The 20,150-nt window shown below is 36.1% G+C and overlaps 1 protein-coding gene across 3 annotated transcripts in view; it reads right to left on the bottom strand.

Annotated features, from left to right (window-relative positions):
- Window positions 1-20,150, bottom strand: part of FRS2 (fibroblast growth factor receptor substrate 2) — a 110,782-nt gene that overhangs the window by 47,786 nt on the left and 42,846 nt on the right. For 2 of the 3 annotated variants that reach the window (XM_060657007.3, XM_060657005.3), the window contains exons 2-3: window positions 12,463-12,558; window positions 10,967-11,009 (exon numbers count right to left, since the gene is read on the bottom strand). The exons of the other annotated variant lie outside the window; for it this stretch is intronic. The gene's annotated coding sequence lies outside the window, so the exon portion shown is untranslated. The remainder of the gene's footprint in view (window positions 1-10,966; window positions 11,010-12,462; window positions 12,559-20,150) is intronic. 3 annotated transcript variants of the gene reach the window in all.

The raw sequence follows: 20,150 nt of genomic DNA, 5'->3' as shown, positions 1-20,150 counted from the left end.
AAACCAGGGAGAAAAATGCCTTTCATCACAGCATATCCTTGGAAACATACTGTCAATATGACTTATCACTACTGACCTGGCTGAGGTAGTGTTCATAAGATTTCTCCACTGTAGTTACTCCTCTCCATCTCCTTTCATTAGTGTACTCTTTAAAAGGAAGTCATTATGCACAGCCCACACTCAAGGAGTGGAGAGTAATGTTCCACCTTGTTGAAGATGGGAGTATCAACACACATTATTTGGAGTTACTCTGCACAGAAGATGTGTCTCTTCATTATTCATTCATTCATTCATTCATTCAACAACCTATTTATACCATATGGAGCCTTGAGTACTTACTTTATACTCTGGGTTATAATCCAATACAACTTTACACTTCAATTCTTGTTCAAATTATTCCACCTTTGACCACTGGGAGTTCTTTCAGTTGGCTCCTATGTCCCTTTGACATAGTCCCATCATTGTGAGTTTGTTTAAGCACATTCTTACTTTTCGGCACTACAAGATGCTCTAAGCTGATCTATATATTTCTTGCCCCAGTCCTTAAATCAGCCATTTCTCCAAGGAGCCCTGGTTCCTTTTAGTACAGAACTTATTAGAAACCAAGATCTGGAAACCAGGTGTACTCTTACTACTGGGATGTCACTGCTTTCAGGAGGGTCTGTTTTTAACTGAATTTTATAGTATTTGGGGGTAATTTGCATAACAAAATACAGAAATACATCCATGAATAGACTGTAGTAGGCCTATAGAGTTTTAAAATTAGTTAATGCAACTATAGGTATATTTATCATCATTTAACAGATTTATTATGAAAATAATCTTAAAACTATAAAGGAGACTGAATTTTTTTAAATTTAAAATTGGGATACCACTTTTTTTTTTGAAAAAGGAAAGGAGGACAAATGCATAATGTCAGAAATAAAAATGAAACATCATTGTGATCTGTAGGTCAGCAACCAGTTCACCAACTTTTTGGTTGCAGGATCCCTTTACACTTTTAAAAATTATTTTGAGGGGCACCTGGGTGGCTCAATCGGTTAAGCATCTGACTTTGGCTCGGGTCATGATCTAGTGGTTTGTGAGTTCAAACCCTGCATTGGGCTCTGTGCTGACAGCTTGGAGCCTGGAGCCTGCTTCAGAATCTGTGTCTCCCTCTCTCTCTGCCCCTCCCCCACTCATTCTCTGTCCCTCCCTCATTCTCTCTCTCTCAAAAATAAATACAGCATTTTAAAAAAATTATTTGAGAATTTTTCAGAGTTTTCCTTCAACTGGGTTCTTATCTATTGATATTTACCAAATAAGAAGTTAGATCTGAAAAATTTTTAATAGATTTATTAATTTATTAAAAGAATAATAAACTTATGATATGTTAACGTAAATAATATCTGTACGGGAAAAAATTAAAAACTTGATAAGAAAAGCGACATAGTTTTGCAAATGTCTTTAATGTATAACTTTATAGATGACAGCTGGATTCTTATGACTGATTCTGTGATGTACTATTTTGGTTAAAGTGTATAAGTATATGAAGAAAATCTAGCCTCATACAGAGATATAGCTGGGAAAGTGAATATTTCAATAATTATTTCAAGTAACTGTTGATAGTCTTGATACTATACCTGAACTTAACAAATGGTAGTTTTCTGAAGTCTAGTTACTTCTATGGTTTCTAAAACCATATCAATGAACTTTTCACGTTCTATTGCATTAAAATTCATTGGTTTATCTAGCACTTTTACCCATATGTGATTTTGTATCATTATACATTGGTCATCTGGAAAATATTCACTGAGTTATTTAGGTATTCCAAACTGACACAATTCAGAATACAATATGACAGAAAAGAAAACCACATTCTTTATTATCATTAACCACTTCACAAGAAAAGCCTTTTCTATTTTTATTTTTGTTTACTGATTTTTTTTTTTGAAAGAGAGAGAGAGAGATTGGGCACAAGTGAGATAGGGGCAAAGAGAAAGAGACAGAGAGAGAATCACACAAGGGGCAGAGAGAGAGCCAGGGAGAGAGAAGTGGGGCTCACCCAAAGTGGGGTTCATACTCACCTGAAGGGGGGCTCGAGCTCACGAACCATAAGATCATGACCTAATTTGAAGTTGAATGCTTAACCGACTGAGTCACCCAGGCGCCCCAAGAAAAGTCTTTAGGTATCTGGGAAGCTATCAAGCTCCCGGTGTTAGATACAAATTTTCCAAAATTCTTTCTCTTTAATTTTTTTCTAATGTTTATTTTTGAGAGAGAAACAGAGTGCAAGCCCCTGGGAGACGAGCAGAGAAAGAGGGAGACATAGAGTCTGAAGCAGGCTCCAGGTTGAGCTGGCAGTACAGAACCTGACACGGGGCTCAAACTCATTAACCGTGAGATTGTGACCTGAGCCAAAGTCGGATGCTTACCCAACTGAGCCACCCAGGCGCCCCAGATACTAAATTTCACTTGAAAGTTTAATTTTTTTTTAATCACTGGCTACAAATACAGCTGTTTTTCTTGAAGTGTTAGGCCCACTCAGTTCATTTTTGAGAAAAACAAATATCAAATACATAAGTTCAAGTAATCAGTTTGCCTATCCAGTTCTTTCAAGGAAAAAAAAAAGGTATTCCAGAAAAAAGCAGCTAATTCAGCTCACAAGTCAGTTGAGCAAGGACTTTTTCTGAAGACGACTATCATGCTTCAGTACACAAAAGGAATGCTTTATGAATCCTTCTGTCACACAGAATATTTTTTTTTAATTTTTTTAATGTTTATTTACTTTTGAGAAAAAGAGAGACACAGAGCATGAGTAGGGGAGGGGCAGAGAGGGTGGAAGACACAGAATCCAAAGCAGGCTCCAAGGCTCTGAGCTGTCAGCCCAGAGCCCGATGCGGGGCTCAAACCCATGAACCGTGAGATCATGACCTGAGCCAAAGTGGGACACTTAACTGACTGAGCCACCCAGGCACCCCTACATATCAACTTTTAAAGGGCAAAAAAATCAACTGACCATTTAAAAACATGAAAGAGAATGTAAACAGAAAAACAATTACTACAAAATCAGAGTTGCAGTTCAAAATCCTTCCACTAAGAAAATTAAGCCCAGATAGTTTTATAGTCCTACCAAACAGTGAATGAACAACAAACAATTACAACCTTAAAAAAATTCTTCTAGAGAATGGTAAAAAAAAAAAAAAACCACTTCCTAATTCATACCGAAACGCAACCAAGACAAAGGATGCTAACACCATTCAGTGGAGGAAAAGACAGTCGTTTTAACATATGGTGCTGAGAAAACTGGATATCCACATGCAGAAGAAAGGACTTTATATAAAAATTAGCTCAGAATAAAGATCTAAATATAAGACCTAAAAGTATAATACTCTTACCAAAAAACCATAGGTAAAGCTTAATGACACTACTTCTATGCATCAAAGGAAACAATTAACAGCCTGAAAAGGCAACCTATGGAACAGGAGAAAATATTTGCCAATCATGTATCTGGTAAGAGTGTTAATACCTAGCATAAAGAACCCGTATGACTCGGCAACAACAATGATAACTATTAGAGTAACTTGATTAAAAAATGGACAATGGAATTTGAACAGACATTTCTCCAGAGGAAATATACAAATGGTCAAAAAGCATATGAAAAGATACTCAATCATTAGGAATCAACATCACTAATCATTAAGGAAATGCAAATCAAAACCATAATGAGCTATTACTTCACAACCATTAGGATGGCTACTATTAAAAAAAAAAAAACAAAATAAGTGTTGGCAAGGGTACGGAGAAATTGGAACACTTGTGTATGGCTGGTGGGAATGTAAATGGTGTGGCTGCTATTAAAAAACAGGACTGTAGTTCCTCAAAAAATTAAAAATAAAATGACCATATTATCAACAGTATCATTTCTGGGTCTATATCCAAAAGAATTGAAAGGGTGTAGAAGAGATATCTGTACATACATATTCATAGCAGCATTATTCACAACAGCCAGAAGGTGGAAGCAACATACTTGTCCACTGGCAGATGAACAGATAACAAAATGTTTATACACACAATGGTATATTATTCAGCCTTAAAAAGAAAATTTTGATACATGCTGCATTATGCTAAGTGAAAAGCCAGGCACAAAAAGATAAATACAGTATGATTTCACTTATATGAGGTATCTAGAGCAGTAAAACTCACAAAAATAGAAAGTAGAATGGTGGTTGCCAGGACGATGGGAGGGGGAGATGAAGAGTGGTTAATGGGTATAGAGTTTCAGTTCTGCAAGATGAAAAAGTTATGTAGATTTGTTGCACTATAATGTGAATATACTTAACACTACTAAACTGTACACTTAAAAATGGGTAAGATGGTAAACTTTATGATAGGTGTTTTTACCACAACTAACATTTAAAAAGAAAGATATGTTAGGGGCGCCTGGATGGCTCAGTCAGTTAACCATCCAACTCTTGATTCTGCTCATGTCATGATCTCACGGTTCAAGAGTTCAAGCCCTGCATCAGGCTCCACACTGTCAGGGTGGATTCTCTCTCTGTTCTTCCCTTATATGTGCTCTATGAATGAGTAAATGAATGAATGAAAGAATGAATGAATGAGTGAGCAATATGTTGAAAATCCAACTGGGATAATGTAAGAAAAGAAAATTAAAAGCCAATCTGACTCATGAACACTAAAAATCGCAAACAAAATGTAAGCAAACCAGATCCAATAATTATGAAAAAAGAGAATCCATACTTGACTATATTGGGTTTATCCCAGGAATACTTGGTTAACCTAATCTGAAAATCAATGTAACTGACTACATTAATAGATTAAGGAGAAAAAATTTTAATCATCACTGAAGTTATACAAAAGCCTTTCAATACAACATCTATTCATGATTTAAAACAAGAGTCCTAGCCAAGGAAGAATAGAATGAAACTTCTTTAATTTGGCAAAGACCATCTTTAAAAAAAATTTACAAGTTATCATGTTAAATGGTGAAATTTGAAAGCATTCCTTTTGAAGTCATGAACAAGGCAAGAAACAAAAATTTGAGTATCTGAGGTAGCTAAGATAGTACAGTAATAACTCAGGGGTAGACAAAAAGACCAAGGGTACAGAAGAGAGAGTACAGAAATAAAACTACCCACATGTGAAAACTTGATTTGTGAGACAGGAAATTTCACATATCAGGGAAGAAAAGAAGAACTATTTCAATAAATAGCGTTGAGATAACCTATTATCCGTATGAAAAAAGTGAATTCATGTCCCATATCTCTCAAAAAAATCAGTTACTAGGAGATTGGAGGATTAAATGTGAAAACCATAAAGCACTTAGTTGAGAGAATGCCATCAAAAGTTATCAAGGAATACCATGAGAATAACCAACTGAATTCAATACTCAAATTATTTTACTCTTTTAATTTCCCTCCATATTTTATAAATAAATCAATTAAACAGCAACCATGTCAGAGCAAGTAGACTATCTGATTAAGAATATGATGCTAATGTAATACAGAGCTGCCAATGTCCAATGACTTCACATCTTAAAGATATTACATATTTATATCTGCATTAAAGATCAACATGTTATTGTCAGGATTTGTTAACAAGGATTAAAACAAAAAAACAAAAAACTTCATGGTGCATTCAGTAGGTGTTTATATCAATATATGTGTCTATATCTCATTTCAAATAATAGCAATGATGTCCATGGTAAAATCTAAAAAGTGTTTCAGGTAAGTGGGCTTGTTAGTTTGACACTTCCCACTGCCCCTTGAATCGTACTTTTTACCAAATACCAGAACCTATCTTTGGATGCTTCAAGGAAGAAACACAATATATTAAGATAAAATCTCCCTTTGGAAGAGTAAGACTATATTTTAAAAAGGGGGGAGGGGAGAAATGGACCAAACAGACAACATATTCTTGGGACTTTCAAATAATTCTGAAATTAAAAGTGCCCAAAATATAAGTACAATTACTTAATATTATATAAGTACAATTATTACAATTACAAGGACACAGCTTTCACTTGGGGAACTTGGGGAACTATTAACACTGTATATATGACTGAAAGGATGAATTGGAAGGAACATTTATCCCAGTATAATTTTTGCTTTACAATACGGAAGTGTGTGTCCATCATGCAAAATAAATTCATTCCCACTTCATCCACCATCAAAACACCCTCTCCTTCACCCAAAACACACACATGTATACAAAGTGGACGTTTTCCATCTAAACTGTAAGCCTCTTGCTCACATGAAAACAAAATGATTTTAACCACACACAAGCTCTAGCAACTCAGATTTGTAGTTTCTACATGCTGCCCACACAGCATTTTGTGAGCATGTGATTAGGAGGAATGATGCACAATCACACCACATTCCTTCCCTCAGCTCACACATCAAGAACTTGCCCTCTCAGCTGCATTCTTCTCCAAACAGCCATGGTCACCTTAGCAACCCAGTGCTCCTAATATGGACAGCTGGTCCATTTAAAGTCAGCCCTGCTTGGCAGGAAAAACGCTTGTTCTTCAAACTGGCGGAGAGAGGAGAGGTTTTCTTTTCAATACACATTACAGGGGTTGATTTAACTCGATCAGCACTTTTGTTCTGTGGCAGCAATTTGTGTCAAGTTTCAACCTATTCTGAGTTTTTGGTTTTTTGGTTTTGTTTTGTTTTGTTTTGTTTTAATCTGAAAGCAAGTGGCTAAAAAAAAAAAGGCAGCTCATATGGAATTCTAAAGAGTTTAACGTGAAACAAAGAGTATCTGAAATAACTATATTCTTTTATAAAAATGATAAAGCTATCCACATTTTCTAAAGTTGAAATTTACTTAAATTACATTTGAAGTCTTAATATACAATAATAAATCAGAGTTTATTTCTGAGTAACAAAAACACTGCTAAACTTCAAAGTCCTATAACTCCAATCTACTCAGTAGACTATGAGTCAATCTGTGTTCCTTCATCCCACCACCTACATGTGAAATCTCTCACAATCTTTCCACAGGATCAAATGTCAACTAGGTATTGAAACCAAATGGTTAGCATATCCAAAAACACTCCAGACCTAGAACACCCTAGGATAAAACTGGACTATTCAAAACCAAACTTGATCTGTACTTATACCACTAAAGCTAGCCTGAACCAAATTAAGTCACTCAGGATAAAAGACACAGGTTTGTAACACAGTTTTCTTGATTTTCATACTACAAATGACTTGGGGGGAGGGAATTACTATGTACTGAAATATGTGAGATCAAATTCCTTGTTCCATTCCCACAAATTGAGGATTCTAATCTCCTATCCATCAAAATTAGACACCAAAGTGTCTGTTTACCAAAGTAAACAGCCATGTTCAAAACTTAAAAATATCTAAATGTATATTTGTTCTAAATTGGAAATATTTCTGAAATAATGTTCCACATAACAGTAGCCAACAAAATCCAAGTGAATTTGTTAAGTGCTGCTTTAGTGAACCTTAAGGTTAAATCAATCAATTACTCTCTGGCTATATTTTTGTTTGTATATGTGTGCGTTTTTTAAAACTTTTTAGGCTATGAGGTTCTTTCAGGTTAGAAAAAATTCTTTTAATTTAAAACTAGTAATTACATCTTCCATTTAGAGCAAAATATCAGTTGATAGGGAACCTAAAGCTAAGTCCACTTCTGGTTGCATCATTTGTAAAATGAGAATACTACACTATCTGTTTTACTTAGGCCATCTCTTAATATAACAAAGTGAAACTAATGAAATTACTATGCCATATAAAATACTCAAAAACGAATGAAACTAGAGAAAGAGATTATGTTATCTGATGTATAATTCTCTGAACTGTTACTTTTAAAAACAGTGTTCAACAATGCATGGGATACCAACTCAATATTAACTTCAAGAGTTGCTGGTTGGGGTGCCTGAGTGGCTCAGTTGTCTCTCCCTCTCCCTCTGCCTCTTCACTGCTCTCTCTCTCAAAATAAATAAATAAAAACTTAACAACAACAACAAAAAAGAGTTACTGGTTTTCCCACCAGAACTTGTATAAATACTTAAGTGTTGACATATAAATAACTACTTCTTTCAAAAAGCCTCAACATTGACTTCACTTTTAGCAAACATGAATTCCTTTACCCTTTTCCATTTCATGACTGAATTAGTAGCACATTTTCTCCTAGCCCCCAGAACTAAGTGCCCCTAAGATCCTCCTCCCACACAAACTTCTCCCCACAAGGTACCTTTAGCTTCTTCTCTGTGATGGAAGCCATTCCCTGATCTGATCACAGCTGTCATTGCCCTTCTTCTAAAGTCAGGGATCACCCCATCCTCTCATAGGAGTGTTCCTCTCTCTTTCCTCTTCATTACTGCAAGGCATACCATCACCTTGGACTTGGAGCTTCTCAAGTTCCCACTCTGACAGTTTATAGTTAGGGGATCCAACAGAAGTTGCTTCTGCTAATAATATGCTACTCTAGATGAAACTGTGTTTCTGCATCCCAAATTTAGAAAGCTGCATTTGTACTGTTTTTTTCTGTGTTAGATTCAGTGATGTGGATTCAGAAAACATGGTTATGCTTCAAAGAAATTAAAAACAAAGTAAGATGAATGTTCAAATATAATATGTAGAAATTGATAGGTAATCAGTAATAAGGAGGTTCCAAAATATTACTGGTATCTTTCAACTATTAAGCTTTTGTGGGCTAACACTGAGACCTGAGCATTTTAACACAATGTTTCTAGAAGAAAAATAGATGTTTTTGTTAGGTCCCACAATTTTTTCCTTTCACTGTTCTAACAGATTCTCAGCCTCTGAAACAGATGTTTATATCTCCTCTAATCTTCCATCGCATCTAATTCACATTCTTTAAATTCAATTCTAATATTTAAAAAGTGAACACAAATTGGCCTTTTCTTAATGCTCATTGTAACGTTCCTTATACATTTAAGGAATTTTATATGTAACAGTTTCATTTTAATAAACAACCTAAAATACAACGTACCAGTTGGACAAAACAAATTAGACGAACATTCAACAACATGGCCAGATCTCAGAAAAACAGAAGAGTGAGGTGGGCGAAGGGGACTACAAGAATTGGACTAAGACCTACCGTATAATTAAAATACACAAAATAATAAAATATTTCCTAAGACATAAAAGGATAGATATGAAACATGTTAAAAAGTCACTTATATGAGGACTGGTAAAAGGTGAAAGAGTTGTATGATCTAAAGAGACACCTGAGTATGTATGGGAACTAGTTACAAAGGAAAACAGAAAAATAGTCCTTTAATGAACCAATGAGGATGGGTATGACACAAACTGAGGAATATCATCAACTCAATACTTCAAAGATAGCTATCCTCTTTCATAATAAACCAGTTGCTCAAAAATTTAAACAATTTTTTAAACTGTGCTAAAGTATATGTAACATGAAATTTATCATTTCAACCATTCGTTAGTGCACAATTAACAGCAGTTTTTCTAAAGTTGTCATTGTCCTTTTAACCTTTGTGTAGGAAGATGATACCACATAAATATGAATAATCATGTTTTGATTATTTTCTACTCTAAAATAAAGTTACAAGAGCATCTGGGCATTTATAAAAATAAACATTTATGGAGCACTTACAGGGGAGCCCTATGGGTACCAGATACTATGATCCATCACTGTCATACACTGTATTATGTGTCATACAATGTATTACACATCATACATTGTATTAATGTCGAAGATTCAAATTTCATTTTCCAAAAGAAGAGGGACAAAGATGTAACAGATCAAGTTCACTAAGATTAAATCTTGGGAAATTTCTGTTTTCGCTTTAAGCATGATGGTCCAGGAAAAAGGGGATCTGGATTTCTCCTGCAGTACTGTCTTTGAGTAGTGCCCTAAAGGATCAGATAGTGCTACACACAGGTTCCAGGACTCCCTGAAGCCTCTAGAAGTAGAAGAAAAACACAGGGGAAAAGCTACACAAGAAACTTGTACGTGAAAACTATTGATGCATTGCTCCCCGTCCCTCCTCTTCAGCCAGTGGGTCCCTTTATTTTAACCCTCTGTTTTCAGTTCTCAGGATAAAAATGGACCTAATTAAATCTGTGGGAAAGATGTGTTTGAGGGTGCATGTTCCCCTCAGCACACATTACATTGAAAAAGGAGAATGAGAGTTATTGATCTGAATAATTCACTTTATAAGCATTTTCCAGTTGTCAGATTAATCTGCAGTGATCACTACTACCTATACCAAAGAGTTCCTGAGAAAATTTAAACGATGTAATCTCTTAAGGCCAAGCAACTGATTTTAAGTTCTTGGCATACCAAGAGGAGCACACCAATATATACTCAGTTGAACATTTCATCCTTCAGCAGTCCAAAGAGTATAATAATCTAAATGATGACTGAAAATCCATTGTAAAGATGATCATTTAGGATTTTTTTTTTAATACTAGATGCTACTCAATCTTTTCTTATCTACCCAGTAGAAAGCACTCCATTTTTTAAACCAAATACAGGAGTTATATAATTTCCATAGGTGAAAACATAGCTAAATAATCTCCTTTAACTTAGCCCCTAATAGAGCTTCTATGAATCCTCTACTGCCCTGAGTCATTTAGGTAAAAGGTAAATGGGCCCCAATGGAAAGAGAACTTTCTTCCTAAAATGGACAAACCCACTCCTAACAACGCTAGGAATGAGTTCCTTAATAATGCTAGGAAGATGCCATGAAAAGCAGTATTTGAGTGTCAAAAGGTGATGACTTTTATCACGTCCTTTTAATCTTAACTTCAAATAAGATGAAATGCATCTTGTTTGAAAATTCTGAGGTAGTAAAGAAGGAGCTAACAAATTTGTGATAATCTTGGAATAATCAAGAAAAGATATGAAATAAATATAGGGAAAAGGATTAAAAAAATCAAAAGCAATTAAGCCTGTATTCGACCATATTTGTTTTATTACTATATTAATAATTTCTTACCTTGTGGAATTCTCTTCTGAGAGAAACAGATACAATTCTGTTCCTAAAAAAATTTCAGGTAGAAAAGTTGAAATGTTAGTTTCAAAAAAGGAAGTCCCTTAAAAATGAAAAGATAACAAAATGCTAATACAGTACATTCAGAATATTATGACACTTGATATTACCAAAGCTTAAGAGATAATAAGTCTCTAATAATAAAAGTACCTTAATATTTTATTAAAATATCTATAAAATTTATAATGTTTATTATTTTTTATTATTACAAAAACACTATTCCACTGATTACCAAATTATTTCTTCTAGGTACACAATGATATCTTGGCACATTTTCATATTCTAAAATACCAGTACTCAACTGGGTTTTACTCTCACCAAGATTTGATACCTGAAGGGTAGTTTTTAAGTATAATCCATAGGTCACAAAATTCACCTCTTTAAAGTGTAAAATTCAGTGGTTTTTATACTATATTCAGAAAGTTGTGTAACCATCACCACCATATTATAGCAGAACATTTTCATTACCCCAATAAGAAACTCTGTCCTGAAGAATACATTATTTATTTATTTATTTAAATTTACATCCAAGTTAGTTACATGTAGTACAGCAATGATTTCAGGAGTAGATTCCTTAAGCCCCGTACCCATTTAGCCCATCCCCCCTCCCACAACCCCTCCAGTAACCCTCAGTTTGTTCTCCATATCTAAGAGTCTCTTATGTTTTGTCCCCCTCCCTGGTTTTATATTCTTTTTGCTTCCCTTCCTTTATGTTCATCTGTTTTGTATCTTCAAGTCCTCATGTGAGTGAAGTCATATGATATTTGTCTTTCTCTGACTCACTAATTTCACTTAGCATGATACCCTCTAGTTCCATCCACATAGTTGCAAATGGCAAGAGTTCATTCTTTTTGATTGCTGAGTAATACTCCACTGTGTGTGTGTGTGTGTGTGTGTGTGTGTGTGTGTGTGTGTATACACACCACATTGAAGAGTACTTTTTTAATATATGAAATTTATTGTCAAATTGGTTTCCATACAACACCCAGTGCTCATCCCAAAAGATGCCCTCTTCAATGCCCATCACCTACTCTTCCACAAATTTAATTTTAAAATATAAAAGAAGCACACTCTTCATAACACTATGAGCAAAATGTTTGTTTTTTTTTTTTTTTTAAATGTATAGAACAAAGACTGGTAAGGAAAACAAATATCCAAGAATTTTAGGAGTAGCTATATTTGGATAGTGGTATTATAGTGACTCTTTGTCACATGTCTCCTCTAACACTATGATTTTATAATATTACTTCTATGGTTCTTAAAAAGGTACAGCACAGACATACATTTTCTAGAGTCATACACTACAATTTGTACTACAATCCAAAGTAAAAACAGAAATACAAGTTAACACTTAAGAAAATGTCCACTATACTTTTTATTAAATGTTTTTCAAAGGAGATAAAATAAGTATAAATTTAAAAAGAAAATTTCGCCACACTTACTAATCTGGTTGAAAAGCCACAGCTGCATCTTACTTTATGACAAACTGACTGTTTCATCACTTTTGCATCTGGGCATCTACTTCTTAATGGTCATTTCTGAAATAAAGATGTAGTCATTAAGAACACATTATAACAAAAACACAAAATCTTTAAGGACAATTTTCTAAATTTTAGAGTCTACAAGAGAGGGAACTATCAAAACAATTCTTGAGCAACCTTCTAATAAAAAACATTAACAGGGCTGACGATGAGGTGAGAAGGATGGAATATAGGCTATCGTTCCACAGGACCAGAATTACACATTTCTGTTACACAGACTAGGTATAAAGATCTATAATTCTTCAGTCCTCAATGCCTTCCACTCACCAGCAGGGTCTTGCAACTCCCTAAGAATGCCATTTACAGACTAGAAAAGGGAAAAAGGAAGATGAAGAGGAACTCTAAAACCTCACATTTGAAAACAATAAATGAATTATACAGGTTTGTCTATTTCCCCTTGCATCTTTTTTTTTGAATGTTTATTTATTTATTTTGAGAGAGAGAGAGAGAGAGAGAGAGAAAGCAGGAGCAGGAAAGGGGAAGCGAGAATAAGAGAAAGAATCCTAAGCAGTCTCCATCCCACACTGTCAGTGCAGAGCCTGATACAGGGCTCGATTTCGTGAAACATTAGATCATGACCTGAGCCGAAATCAGAAGTGGGACACTCAATGGACTGAGCCACCCAGGCATCCCAATTTCCCCCTCAGATCCATAGAAAGTAAGATCCAGAGAGAATTTTTACTGGTTTTATTTACAGATATCTTTTAAGCACTTAAGGCAATGGTTGCCATGCAGTAAGTGCTCAGTAAATATTTACTCAAAGAATGAATAAACTGACAAGTGATTTAACTTTAATTGATGAAATATTTAATCTGGTAGTATTTCAAAACGGCAAAGTCTCAAAATGCCATTCCCTCCACATATACACCATTGATATCAATGCCAACTACATCATCATTATTGTTTCTTCCCCCAGTAAACAAAGCCCATAATTAAAAGATAAGACATGAGGGGTGCCTGGGTAGCTTACTCAGTTAAGCTTCTGACTTTGGCTCAGGTCATGATCTCACAGTGTGTGAGTTCAAGCCCCGCACTGGGCTCTGCAATGAGAGCACGGAGCCTGCTTCAGATCCCTCTGTCTCTCCCTCTCTCTGCCCCTCCCCCGCTCTCTCAAAAATAAACAATCAATCAATCAATCGATGCTACCAGCCTTTGAGGAATTTGTAATTTTGTTTTTGGAATCTTTGGGGAAAACTCTTAAAAGGGAACTGCTAGACAAATGATTGCTAAATGTTGCAGGTGGGGTATTCTTTTTTTTAAAACTTGTATGCTCTTGGGGCACCTTGATAGCTCAGTTGGTTAAGCATCCAACTTCGGCTCAGGTCATGATCTCACGGTTTGTGGGTTTGAGCCCCGCATCGGGCTCTGCGCTGACAGCTCAGAGCCTGGAGCCTGCTTTGGATTCTGTGTCTCCCTCTTTCTCTGCCCCACCCCTGCTCCTGCACATGCAAGCGCTCTCTCTCTCTCTCTCAAAAATAAATAAACATTAAAAAATTTTAATTAAAAAAAATGATCAACAGCTGCTAAAACCATTAGGTAAAAGATTGATGGGAAACCTCATAATGGCTAAATCCGGTCGACAAAACTTGAACCCAGTGATTAATCTTAACATCATTAAAAATGGGTCAATCAAACATTATGTGCAGAAATACTCATCACTATCCATTACGTATTCATCCCAGGAGCTCCAGTTTCAAAAGACATCCATAATGTTACTACTTTCAACACTTCCAATCTGACCACCATGGTCCATGCCACCTTAGTTCTCATCTGCATTACTCTAATAGTTCCCTATTCGATCTCCCAGTCTCCCCCTCTGCTCATCTCAACAAGTCAATCAGATTAGTCATTTTCAAAAGAAAGTCAGATCATATCATTCTGCTCAAAGCCTCTAATTGAGTCCATCTTACTAGCCTAAAAGCCAAAACCCTACAACAGCCATAAGGACCATGATTTGAAATATCCCTTCCACATCTCTCTAACCTTGTCTCCTACTACTCTCCCCCTTGTTCACTCCATTCTCGCCACATTGGCCTCTTTCCTTTCCTTAAACGCTTCAAGCACATTCTCACTTCAAGGCCTCAGGACTTGCATTTCCCTCTGCCCAGAAAAGCAGATACGGGTCTTATACCTCCTCTACTTCCTCTAGGACTTGGTTTTTACAAGTTATCAAGTTATCTCATCAAAGAGACAGGTCCTAGTACCCTAGGCAAGCCAAAATATCTGTCTCTGATTTTCTTATCTGGCAGAGAATATGCAAGGAGAAATATTCTGGAGATAATAATCATCTGAAATATGAACATCACCAATTACCATATCTTTTGTGTCTAAACATCTGTAAGACTATATTGCCCCTTTTATTTTTTAAATTTTTTAAAATATTTATTTTTGAAAGAGAGAGACAGAACATAAGCAGGGGGGAGAGAGAGAGACAGAGAGAGAGAGAGAGAGAGAGAGAGAGAGACAGAGAGAGAGAGAGAATCCAAAAGCAGGCTCCAGGCTCTGAGCTGTCAGCACAGAGCCTGATGTGGGGCTCGAACCCATGAACCATGGGATCATGACCTGAGTGAAAGTTGGACACAACTGACTGAGCCACCCAGGTGCTCCTATACTGTCCCTTTTAAAAGATTCTTATGGTCCCAATTTCAAAGAATTAATAAAGATATAACCACCATAGTGCGTTTTTTTTTCTTTTTTTGGTTTTGTTTTTAATAAAATCATCTGTGCCATAACTCTAGGAAGGAGTAGTAAATGATGTGAATTAAATGACTCTCATTAAAAAACAACTAGCAAAATAAATGGCCCTTTCCCCCCACTCCTTTAGGGACTTCTGTTTGGGATTACATTATAAAGTTCCAAGTAATTTCAAAAGTTTAAACTACTTTCGAATTTGTTATCTTTAGGCACCATGACCACCAGAAAGAATCAAAAGAACTAACTCTAACATGACCAGACTAGCTATGACATGGTAGGGATGTTTGAACTTAATTATTTTTCTTTAAATAAACAAACTCCCCCTGGGCTAAAGCCTACTCTGCCTTTTAAACATCCTGTGGCTGGCAAGCTTCAGAATCTTAAGAGATATAGCCAGGGGACAGAGAAAACAGCAAGTATGACTCAGTGATCACATTTAATAGTCTCTGAAGACCAAAACAAAGATACCAGTTCTGGCAAGAGTTCTCTAGAATTGCCCAAAAACTGACTTATCCACATACCTTTCATCTGAACAATCCTTTTTCACTTAGTTTAATGTTCACAAAGCATTTGTTATGTGCCTATCAAACCTTAGGTACAAAAATAAACCAAGAGTACAAGAAAAAAATCTGCAAGGGTTCTAAGAGTTGGATGATGAAATTTAATGTTAAAATCTGCTTTGTTTAGGGAGGGAGGTAAAGAGAAGTCTGAGTATTTTTGTGCCGAAATACCCCCACTCATTTAGAAATCAGACTTTAGCAAGTTCAACCACTTGAAAGAAGGCTAGTGATATTAAAGTAACCTTTCTTGAGCAACTTCTGTGCCAGATATTTACATTAGCTCACTTAATTCTCAGAACTTCTCTATGGGAAAGGTATTAACAAAGTACTCAGAGTAAACAACTTGTCCAAACCAGAAACAGGTCCAGGATGCAAGATCTTTCTTTCCACTATTATAATCTGCAGTAAAATAGAATAAAAGTATTAGTCACAAATACCACATCTGTCCTATAAGAATGACATGTAAATAAATCCAGGCTGCTCATTTAAGAAATGTGTTCCATTCTCCCAAAGTTGCTTTACGTAAGAGGACAAAAGGGGAAAGTTCACTGTTACATATTAATAAGAAACCTCTGGCATTAAGAGACGAATCAGAAAAATATGCTACATTTAGATCTGAGGGAACTGAGTAAAAGTAAATTAGTCATACTACAGTCACTAATTAGTATTCATTCACAGTCACCTCTAAGTCACTGATGGCTGTTCCATACACTCTGAGAAGTCAAGGAAGAAACATTAAGATTTATTGAGTACATAAATGTTTTTCCACACAGTTTCTGTACTTTTGGGGATGTCTGAAACATTTCTCTCGTACGATATAGGTATATGGATACATACAAATATATACATTAAAGTATCCCATTAATTTCTTAAAATTTGCAACAAAATTATTAGTTATGATTTCTAATTTTCCTTTTCTAGAAAATTCTCTCATGTGGAACACCTTAGTTCCTGACTCCATGGGATGACCATTATTGGCCTCAGTTCTTTATACTGAACAGAATCTGATTTTTAATGAGTCTTCTATCAGAAAATTATTTCTCTCAGAAATGTTAACTTATTATTAGGTGTACCCACTACCTAGGACACAGTAAAAGTAACATACCTATTGTAAAATAAAAAGGCCAACTACTTATCAGGACACATCACCCAAGAAAGGTAGCCTTGCTTCACTAATGTCCTCAGTTATTTGGAGAAAGTGAAAATTCCTTGGAACAAATTATCCCCATTGATTAAAAACATGCCATTTATTTTTTTTTTTTTAATTTTTTTTTTTCAACGTTTTTTAATTTTTTATTTTTGGGACAGAGAGAGACAGAGCATGAACGGGGGAGGGGCAGAGAGAGAGGGAGATACAGAATTGGAAACAGGCTCCAGGCTCCGAGCCATCAGCCCAGAGCCCGACGCGGGGCTCGAACTTGCGGACCGCGAGATCGTGACCTGGCTGAAGTCGGACGCTTAACCGACTGCGCCACCCAGGCGCCCCAAAAACATGCCATTTAAACACTGTACTCCTTTACAGAGAAGAGACTCAACAGATTGACGATCTAAAGTTTCCAAAGGCCTAAATACATATGCTAGTCTTCTAAATACTTAACTGTGACTTGGGAATTTTCGGCATAAATTAACACTTAAAAATGATCTCTCTCACAATTTTAATTCATTGCACTGATAGTTAGGAACAATGAAGGGAAAGGAAGAAAAGGCAAGGATACACTCTCCCCCAGGGCACTGATAACAACCTTATTTTTTAAAAAAAAAGAAAAAAAAACCCTTAGGATTTTAGTGTTTCAGAACAACAAAATACTTTGTGTGCAGACCTGTCATTAAGACTATAAAGAGGGGCGCCTGGGTGGCTCAGTCGGTTGAGCGTCCGACTTCAGCTCAGGTCACGATCTCGCGGTCCGTGAGTTCGAGCCCCGCGTCGGGCTCTGGGCTGATGGCTCAGAGCCTGGAGCCTGCGTCCGATTCTGTGTCTCCCTCTCTCTCTCTGCCCCTCCCCCATTCATGCTCTGTCTCTCTGTGTCTCAAAAATAAATAAAACGTTAAAAAAAAATTTTTTTTTTTAAAAAGACTATAAAGAGAGGGGTGCCTGGGTGGCTAAGTCAGTTGAACGTCAGACTTCGGCTCAGGTCATGACCTCAGGTTTATGAGTCTGAGCCCCACATCAGGCTCGCTGCTGTCAGCATGGAGCCCACTTCAGATCCTCTGTGTCCTTCTCTCTCTGCCTCTCCACTGCTCACTCACTCTCTCTCATCAAGTAAACATTAAAAAAAAAAAAAAAAAAAGACTATAAATAAAGATAATGGGTTTTGAGGTCAATGTTGGGGGCATCACCTACAGCATTTGCTATTTTGTTTTATATTTTAAGAAAATGGAAGTGCATCATGTACAGAGTATTATTTCTAAAAACTTTATCATAAATACAATGTCTCCTTACAGTTAATGTCTGCCTCTTTCTCTGTCCTTTCCCCTGGCACTCACACACACAGCATGAATTACTGTTATTTTTTAAAACTTTCGTTTTGTATACAAACATGCTACACACATGCTGTCCATGATATAAAATGTATTTCTTAGTAAGAAACAATATGATATCTTAACATGAGATTCTATGTAGAACATCAAGGTAAATATTTTCAGAGTTAATTTTCTTCTGTGTCTTCAAAATTATACATAACAAGGAGATTTACATAACAAGGAGATTTATACAAATCTATCATTGAGTATGTGGCTTTATTGTTTTTTGGGAATTTTATTTTATTTTTTATTTATTTATATATTTATTTTACATTTATTCATTTTTGAGAGACAGAGCAAAAGTGGGGGAGGGGCAGAGAGAGAGGGAGACACAGAATCCGAAGCAGGCTCCAGGCTCTGAGCTGTCAGCACAGAGCCCGATGTGGGCCTTGAACTCACAAATTGCGAGATCACGACCTGAGCTGAAGTCGGATGCCCAACCGACTGAGGCACCCAGGTGTCCCATTTTGGGGGAATTTTAATACTATGCACAATAAAATATTCACTATGTCTTGGTATTAAAGCAGGTTTACCTTCGGTACTATTTATTCCAGAGAGTTAAGTTACTTGAATACTGAAAGACCTCAGTATTTGGTATCCTCTTCTTGAAGATGCTGTCCTCATATGTATGTGTCCAGGAACTGTCACCCAAGTCCACTAACTTCCTCAAAAGTGGAAACACTTTTTATAATACTCACTTCAGCCCTTTTCTTTTCTAGGTGATAATCCGTAATTTCAAAAATAGAAGTCAACCAAGAAGAGTTACAATTTTTTTTCTAAATTCCTACTTATCTGTTAGGAGAAAAATACCATCTCCTTTCTTCAGTAGTTCTGGTGGGCTCTAAATATTTTTCAGTAATGTATTGGAGACATTTTTTCCCACAACCAAACTCTAAGATAATTTCTCATGATGGGTATTGTACAAGGGACAAAAGAAAGAAGGAATGTCTTCAACTAGTTTCCAGCAAACTGAAAAAGAGAATTCATGTCCCATGAAAAGACTTCAATAAATCCATATCCCGAAGCACTCAATACAACTATACCTGTTTTCTTTGAACTACAGCTATTTAATACCATTTCTCCTAAAAATCCACAAAACTTTTAGTTACAGCCATCAGAAAATTCAAAGGAATTCAGTGGCCCTCCATAACTTCTGCCTCCTTCATGATACATAAAGAACTTGCTTAATATTCTATATTTAAATGGCATGTAGGGGAGAAGATGCTAGGAAGGAGGGTGAGAAAGACAAGCCTCATAAATTGGCCATATTAGAAATAACAGAACAGATTTTGAAAGTAGGGGGAAAAAAACTGTGAAATCATTTTGTATTTTACAGGTGAAGAAACTGAAGCAGCTTATGAATAAAGAAATAACTGAAGTTCATATTATAAATGGTATTTTCCCCCAAAGCTACCCATTCCAACAAATCTACAATAGGAATTTTTTTTAATGTTTTTATTTATTTTTGAAGGATAGAAAAAGAGAGAGCATGAGCAGGGGAGGAGCAGAGAGAGAGAGAGAGAGAGAGAGAGAGAGAGAGAGAGAGACACAGAATTCGAAGCAGTTTCCAGGCTCTAAGCTGCAGCACAGAGCCCGATGTGGGGCTCAAACTCACGAACTGTGAGATCATGACCTGAGCCGAAGTGGATGCTTAATTAACCAACTGAGCCACCCAGGCACCCCTACAATAGGTATTTAAGGTTAATGCATACATAGCAAAATCACAATAGACTGCCATGCTGAAGAGTTCAAAAGAATGCATGAATTCTGAGTGTAGTACATTAAGTTAAGGGAAATTAGAAATGGCCTACATGT

This window comes from Panthera onca, chromosome B4 (assembly GCF_046562875.1).
Source record: "Panthera onca isolate mPanOnc1 chromosome B4, mPanOnc1 haplotype 2, whole genome shotgun sequence".
In the NCBI taxonomy this organism is placed as follows: domain Eukaryota; kingdom Metazoa; phylum Chordata; class Mammalia; order Carnivora; family Felidae; genus Panthera; species Panthera onca.
The sequence above is the reverse complement of the archived record's forward strand: the minus strand, read 5'-3'. Positions and strand labels throughout refer to the sequence as shown.